Source organism: Arachis duranensis, chromosome 8, assembly GCF_000817695.3.
Source record: "Arachis duranensis cultivar V14167 chromosome 8, aradu.V14167.gnm2.J7QH, whole genome shotgun sequence".
NCBI lineage: Eukaryota > Viridiplantae > Streptophyta > Magnoliopsida > Fabales > Fabaceae > Arachis > Arachis duranensis.
The window spans coordinates 23,441,967-23,449,431 of record NC_029779.3 but is presented as its reverse complement, the minus strand read 5'-3'; the positions used below and the strand labels follow the sequence as shown (position 1 = coordinate 23,449,431).

Genomic DNA, 7,465 nt, shown 5'->3' with positions numbered 1-7,465 from the left:
AAGTGAGTTTTTCTCGAGATGGTTTAGAAAAATCATCCAATGTCTCTTTTAAAGATAAGGTCATTAGTGCAAAAAAGTCTAAGGCCTTTGCATTAGTAGGGTTTTTATCTGGAATGGTATCGCGACGGTAACAGGTAAGTAGGGTGATTCTCGTCCACCAAGTGTCAGTTTTACCAAGGAGGTAAAGAGTTGTTTAGCTTAACCTTACAAGGAAGTCATCGTGATCAAGGTGCTGGATAAGCACGGCTCTTATGCATAAGCTTCGGATAGTATGGCACATCAAAGGAGGGTTTGATTTGTTGGATGTGAGGTTTTGGTATTTTTGGTTAAATTTGATATTGCTGCGGATCGTGAGAAAGTCATTCTTGGAGGCCCGTGATAGACGGTCATTATGTTACAGTAAAGCCATGTGATGTGGATTTTAGGCCATGCAAAAAATCCTTCGGATCAACGTTGGTATGGATTCGAGTCTCGAGACTTCTAATTTGGTGCTACCAGGAACAAGCAATGCTTTGAATTGCTTCTGCAATAGGGTTCCGGTGAAAGTAGATTTGGCCACTAAGCTTGCAAAAAGAGAAAAATATGCCCGAGCTTGTGTTCAAATTAATCTTGGGTTGCTTGTAATCAAACATATTATAGTGGAAGGTGTGACTCATGAAGTGGAGTACGAGAATTTACAACTGATTTGTACTACTTGTGCACGGTATGGACATGATAAATCGTTGTGCATGGAGAAGGAGTCCTTGGAAGGAAACGATGATTCTTTTGGTGATAGAAAAAATAATGAAGCCCCGACACTAGTACCACACAACAATCATGAGATTCAAAAAGAGGCTGAATCGGAAGCTCGTGATTTGGGTGAGAATTCTCGTAATTTGGGTGAGAAATTAGGAGTTATTAAAGGAAAGGATGTGGTTACGGAATCATTGGCTCCTCACGTGCCTGATGGTCATGTTAACGAGACATGCATGGATGATGGAGAGGGCTGGCGACAAGTGCTGCGTAAGGAAAAATTCACAATGGGCCAGCCATCAGGTTTGAAGGACCAAGATGAAAAACAGCACAAGTATAGTTCGAGAAGGGTTCCAAGGCCCAATTTGCATGGTGATGGAGGTAAATCAATTGGCATTAGGATGGGAAAGCGAGAAAAACATGAAATTGCACCATCTCCATCGTGTAGAACTCCTGCACGTCGTGAAATTTCTCTACGGAAGCGTCCTCGGCCTTCCTTCCTGCAAAACTCGCCAGTTGATAAAAATGATTGCACAACGGAGGAAACCTTAGTAGATGAAAGCATGGTAGATGCAGTGTTAGGGGGTCCGAATGTGGCAATTATTGAGGATCAGAGTATGCCAGTATTACAGGACAAATCACTTATTGAGGTTGGTGATTCTATTTAGAGTTTATGCTCTTATTTATTCTGTCCATATTATTTAAGGATAGTTTAAATATGATTGTTTGGAATATTATGGGTGCTTCTAATAAGTTAGCCTAAGTGCATTGTAAGGAACTTGTTAGGAATTTTAGAACAGTTTTCTTTATTGTGGTTGAAACTCACTCCCCTTTTCAGCATTTAAAATTATTTTGGGAAAGGTTGGAGTATCACTCTGTTGGTATAGTAGAAGCAGAGGGGCATAAGGGAGGTATTTGGTTTCTATCCTTTATGAAGAGTGTTTGTTGTAAGTTCATTGATGCTTTTGATCAGGGTGTTACTATTGAGGTTCAATTTGATAATTTAATTTGGAGGTGTAGTGGTATTTATGGCAGTCCTCAATTTAATAAAATGGTTCTTTTTTGAGATTATCTTGTTGCACAATCCATGGTTTTTCAAGGACCTTGGATTGTTCTTGGTGATTTTAATGAAGTCAAATTTTCTCATGAATCTAAGGGCTGTCAATTTTCTTATCAAAGAGCAGACATGTTTGCTACTTCATTGGGGGATAGTGGTTTGTTTGATCTGAAGACTATTAGGAGGCGGTTTTCTTGGTACAGGAGGGTGAAAAATTATGTTGACATGGCAAAAAAGCTTGACCGAGTCTGTATAAATAGTAGTTGGTTATCTATCTTTAAAGAGGCTTATGTAGAAGTTTTAAATAGGCTTCAGTCTGATCATTGCCCTATTCTAGTGCGTTGTAAAGGTCGTCCTCAGCATAAAGATAATCGACCTTTCCAATTTGTTGCTGCTTGGGCTACTCATCATGGGTATAGGGATATTGTGAATCAGTCATGGTAGTTTGGTAATAGATGGATTCATGGCAAGCTTTCAGAAGTGCAGAAGAATTCACTAGAGTTTAACTCAAAGGTATTTGGTAACATTTTTGTTAAGAAATGTGAATTAGAGCAGCAGATTAATTATTTACAAAAGCGTTTCGAAGTGGTGGATAGTATTTATTTGCGTCAGAAAGAGAAACAGTTGCTTGATGATTATAATAATACTCTAGTGAAAGAAGAGCTCCTATAGTTCCAAAAGTCCAGAGAGCAATGGGTAAGGTTCGGGGATATGAATACAAGATTCTTTCATATTCAAACTCTTATGCGAAGGAAGCATAATAAGATTCATGGCCTTTTTCTCAAGGATGGAGTGTGGAAAACTGATCCAGAGGTTCTGAGTCAAGAAGCAGAGTCTTTCTATAAAAGCTTATTCTGTCATTTGGATGATATTAATTTGGGTTGCCTTGGTGATGTGCCTCTTCCTTCTCCGAATGAGAAAGCTTGCAATAATCTTACGGCACCAGTTACTATGTAGGAAGTCAGAACAGCTGTTTTCACATAAACACTTTTAAAGCTCCGGGTCTTGATGGGTTTCAACCTTTCTTCTTCAAAGAATATTGGGAGATCATTGGTCTTGATGTTTGGAAGATGGTTAAGCAGGCATTTTCCGGTGTTACTCCTGATCCGAGAATGATGGAGACTTTACTGGTTGTTATTTCAAAGGTTGAATCACCGGTATCTATGAAAGATTTCAGGCCAATTAGTCTCTACAATGTAGTTTACAAGATCATCATGAAGGTCCTTGTTAATAGGCTTCGTCCTCATCTTGCGGAGATTGTTGGCCCGCTTCAAGGAGGATTTATTCCGGAATGAGAAACTCCTGACAACATCATTATTGCTCAAGAAGTCCTCCACTTTATGAAAAAGACTAAATCAAAGAAAGGCACACTGGCCTTTAAGATTGATCTGGAGAAAGCTTAAGACATAGTTGACTGGAGGTTTTTAACTCATACCGTTAAGAGCTTTGGTTTTCTTATTCCTACAATTAATTTGATTATGAATTGTGTCACTGCTTCCTCCTTATCTATTCTTTGGAATGAGAATTGTCTGAATGACTTTTCTCCTAGCCGAGGTCTTAGACAAGGAGACCCTATGTCGCGCTTTCTTTTTGTGTTGTGTATAGAGCGATTGGCATGCTTTATTAGTCTTCACGTTGATTTGGGCTTGTGGGAGCCGGTTGCTATTTCTAGAGGGGGACCAAGAATATCCCACTTAATGTTTGCGGATGACTTGCTTCTATTTTGTAAAGCTACAAAAGAGACAAGTGCAAAATGTGATGTTGGTTTTAGAGACTTTTTGCAAAGCATCTGGGATGAAGATTAATGTAGAGAAGTCTAAAGCGCTTTGCTCCAAGAATGTCTCTGCAACAAGGAAAAAGGTTTTCACTGGGGTATCCTCTATCAGATTTGTCCATGATTTGGGCAAGTATCTTGGAGTTACCCTTAGCCATTCTAGAGTGACCCGTTCAGTTTTCAATGGTGTCCTGGATAAGATTCGCAGTAGGCTAGCAAGCTGGAAAGAGAGTTTACTCAATGGGGCTGGTAGACTCTACTTGGTTAATTCTGTTGCAGCCACTATTCCCACGTACTAGATGCAGGTCTCTATTTTTTTCAAAGAAATCATTAGTAAATTGGAGTCTATGATGAGGAATTTTCTTTGAAAATGACAAGTTGGTGGAAGAGGATTGAATCTTGTTAGTTGGAAGGTACTGGTTACTCCAAAAAAATATGGAGGTTTGGGGATTAGAGATCCTTATTGTGTAAATATTGCTTTTCTTGAGAAGCTAGTTTGGACTTTTTTTCAGCAGCCAAACAAGTTATGGGTCCAATTGTTGGATGCCAAATACTGATCATCTCTATATGACTGTTTTAGTTATCCTAAGAACAAAGACTCTTCCATTTGAAGGAGTCTTTACAAAGCTTGGGAAGTGTTGAAGGATGGGTTTGCTTGGTGTATTAGAGCTTTGAACCAGAATTTTTGGTTTTCTAGCTGGAGGAGAAAATGACGGTTATCTAATGAGATAGATTATATTCACATTTCTAATGAGATAGATTATATTCACATTTCTAATTCGAATCTCCAGATACAGGATATTTGGTCGGTTGGTAGGTGGCATTTGGATATTCTTTATTCTCCTTTATCTCAAAATCTGAAAGGTAATATTCTCTCTTACAATCCAAATGAACAAGCAGGTCCCGAAGTGGTTTGGTATTGGTGTGGGTCTGCTGCCAAAGTCTATGACTCACGCAATGGTTACTTGTGGTTGTGTAAGCAGCTGTTTGGTTGGGAGGAGCGGGAGAATTGGCTTTGGCTTTGGCGTCAGCTTGTTTCAGAAAAGCACAAGTTTTTGGCTTGGTTGTGTCTTAAGAAGGCTCTTCCTACTGCAAGTTTTTGCTTTAGAAGAGGGATGTCGTCATCGGATAGGTGTCCAAGATGTCTTTCTAGCCAGGAATCGATTTTACATTGTATTCGGGATTGTCCAAAAGCTCAACTTGTCTGGCATATGTTGGATATTTCTTGTCATCCTTTGGATTTGAAGAACTGGTTCTTGTATCATAGCTGAGAGCATCCGTTCAAGTTCTTTTCGGGACTTTGGTGGATATGGCGAGCAAAGAATAATGACATCTTTAATTCTCATGAAACTTGGCCTCCAAAAAAAGTGATTTGTCTGGCATTAACTTCAGAAAAGGAGCTTAGGAATATTTTTGAATTACAACGTATATCCCTTCCCTTTACTCTAAATGGTTTTTGGAATTCCCCATCCATTGGTACTTTTAAGATTAATTGTGATGCTAGTTATTTTGGTTCGGGTGATAGTGTTGGTTTTGCTTGTGTTATTAGAGATTGTAATGGGAGTTGGTAAAGGGGGTGTTTGGGAATGATTGAGAGTAATAGTATTCTTCAAGGAGAATTGTTTGTTATTTGGAGAGGATATCTCTTAGTTTGAGATGTGGGTCAACGAGATGTTATTCGTGAGACGATTGTGTGGAAGCATTTAATCTTGTTACTCAAGATGGTTTTGGGTTTATTGATCCATTGATGGTTAAAATAAGAGATATCATGCATTGGAATTGGCGTATTGACTTTCGTTTGATTATGAGAAATACAAATACAGTGGCAGATACTATGAAAAAGATAATGATAAAGTTACAACTTTTTACCTTGGGAGGAGTATTCAATCACAAAAAAAAAATTGTGTTATACATAGCCACCAAACATAATTGGTTGATGATGGGTCATACTCATACATATCTTAAACAGAATTCGGAATTGTATAGCAGCTAATTAGGGCACTAAAAGTTATATACAAAGTATATTGATGCTGACAATCATCCATTTAATGAGTGTATGATATATGCTATATGCCTCACTGCTGGAAACTGGAAACAACTACCACCATACCAATGTTATTTCTCATTCATAATATTTTTAATTGTTACAACCATTGAAATTCGATTCCAATTTTTACTAAATCTTCTCTCTTCTCACAAACTCTATATATATATATATATATATTGTCCCTTGCAATTGTTATCCAAACTAATTAAAATTTGATAATCAAGTCAGCAGACCCAAATAAAATTGAGATAGAATAATTGATCATCAACACTCGTCAATGTAAAGAAAAATAATTTTGTGCAAATAGTCATTTTTAAATATACAATTTAATATTAATTTAGGATTTAATATACAATACAAAAGAAAATTCAATTCTGCTACATGTCTTTCTTTATAATAAACTTGACATTGGTATTTTTTAACAATTAAATATATATTTTATATTCTATTAGTTAATAATAATCATATTTTTATACAAATATAAACAATAATTAGTGTATAATTTTTAAAAAAATTACATACAATTTTTTTAAAATTTAATTTTGATACATAGTTTAACATCATTTTTTATTTGCACCTATATTATCACATCAATAAAAATAATTTATTTATTATATTAATAATCATCTAAAAAACATGTATATAACTAAAGGGCGGTATAAAATTTTATCCAAGTTAAATTTTAAAGTGGCCCTTAAACTTATAATGGAGCTTCGAACTTGTTTCTGAACTTAAAATTGTCTCAAATTTGTCCTTGAACTTAACAATGGTCGTCCCTGAAGCACTTTTCGTATATCGGTTATCATTGAAAAGTTGAGATGGACTGATTCCTGCCACGTTAGCACTAAACCGACGTTGTTTTGTATTTATTAAAAAAAATCCCTAATAGCCTTCGAGGCCCATCCCCAATCCTACTCTCTCACACTCACATCACTAACAACATGACAAAGGCAAGGCTTTTCTCAATTCTCTCTGTCGACGGTCATTCTATGTCACCGTGTCGTTTTATTTCTTGTCATCACTGCTCGCTGCTGCCTCCCTCTCTACTTGTCGTGCTCACTACCCATCACTCATTTAAGTCTCTCTTTCTCTACTTGATGCTGTCATTGCTCGTATGTCTGTACTCTTCTCTTATCTCCTCTCTGTCTCCCTCTACCTCTCTCTTCTCTCCTTTGACTTAGTTCTTTCTTTCTGTGTTGTTTGCCTCAGATTTTATTATTTTTTTTTTGTGTCTGCAAAGATAGATAGTTGAAACAATAGTGGAAGATAATTTTTTTAATAGTTTTGATAAACAATTGAGAATCCAAACTTTGGAGAGGGAAGGGGATGAACTTGCAAGCGAAAATGCGAAAAGAAAGGAGCAGATTAAGGTTGAAGGTGTCAAAAATGGTATCATTGTTAGTGAAGCCGAAGGTGAAGGCGAAGGCGAAGCAGTTGAAGGAGATAGTGCCGTTGATTTTTTGTTGTTGTTGTTGGTTTTTTTATTTTTGAGATCTTTTGTGGTTGCTAATTTTGTTTATTCTGTATATTTCTTGTTGGTTCTAATCTTTTCTGATGATGTTGTTATTGTTGTAGTAATAATTAGATTTAGAAGGTTAGAATATAGAAGAGGATGAAAAAGAAAGGGAAGAGTCTCAAAAGCTATTAGAAATTTTTTTTTTATAAATACAAAACGACATTATTTTGATACTAGCATAATAAAAATTAGTATAGCTCAACTTTTCAATGATAAATAATAAACGAAAAATATTTCAAAAACGACTATTATTAAATTCAAAAATAAATTTAAGATAATTTTAAATTTAAAATCAAATTCAAAACTCATTTATAAATTCGAGAACTATTTTAAAATTTA

The 7,465-nt window shown here is 36.2% G+C and overlaps 1 pseudogene; it reads left to right on the top strand.

Moving 5' to 3' along the window:
* LOC107461321 (uncharacterized) overlaps positions 1 to 5,556 on the top strand; it is a 9,926-nt pseudogene extending 4,370 nt beyond the window's left edge.
* Positions 5,557 to 7,465: the final 1,909 nt, after the last annotated feature.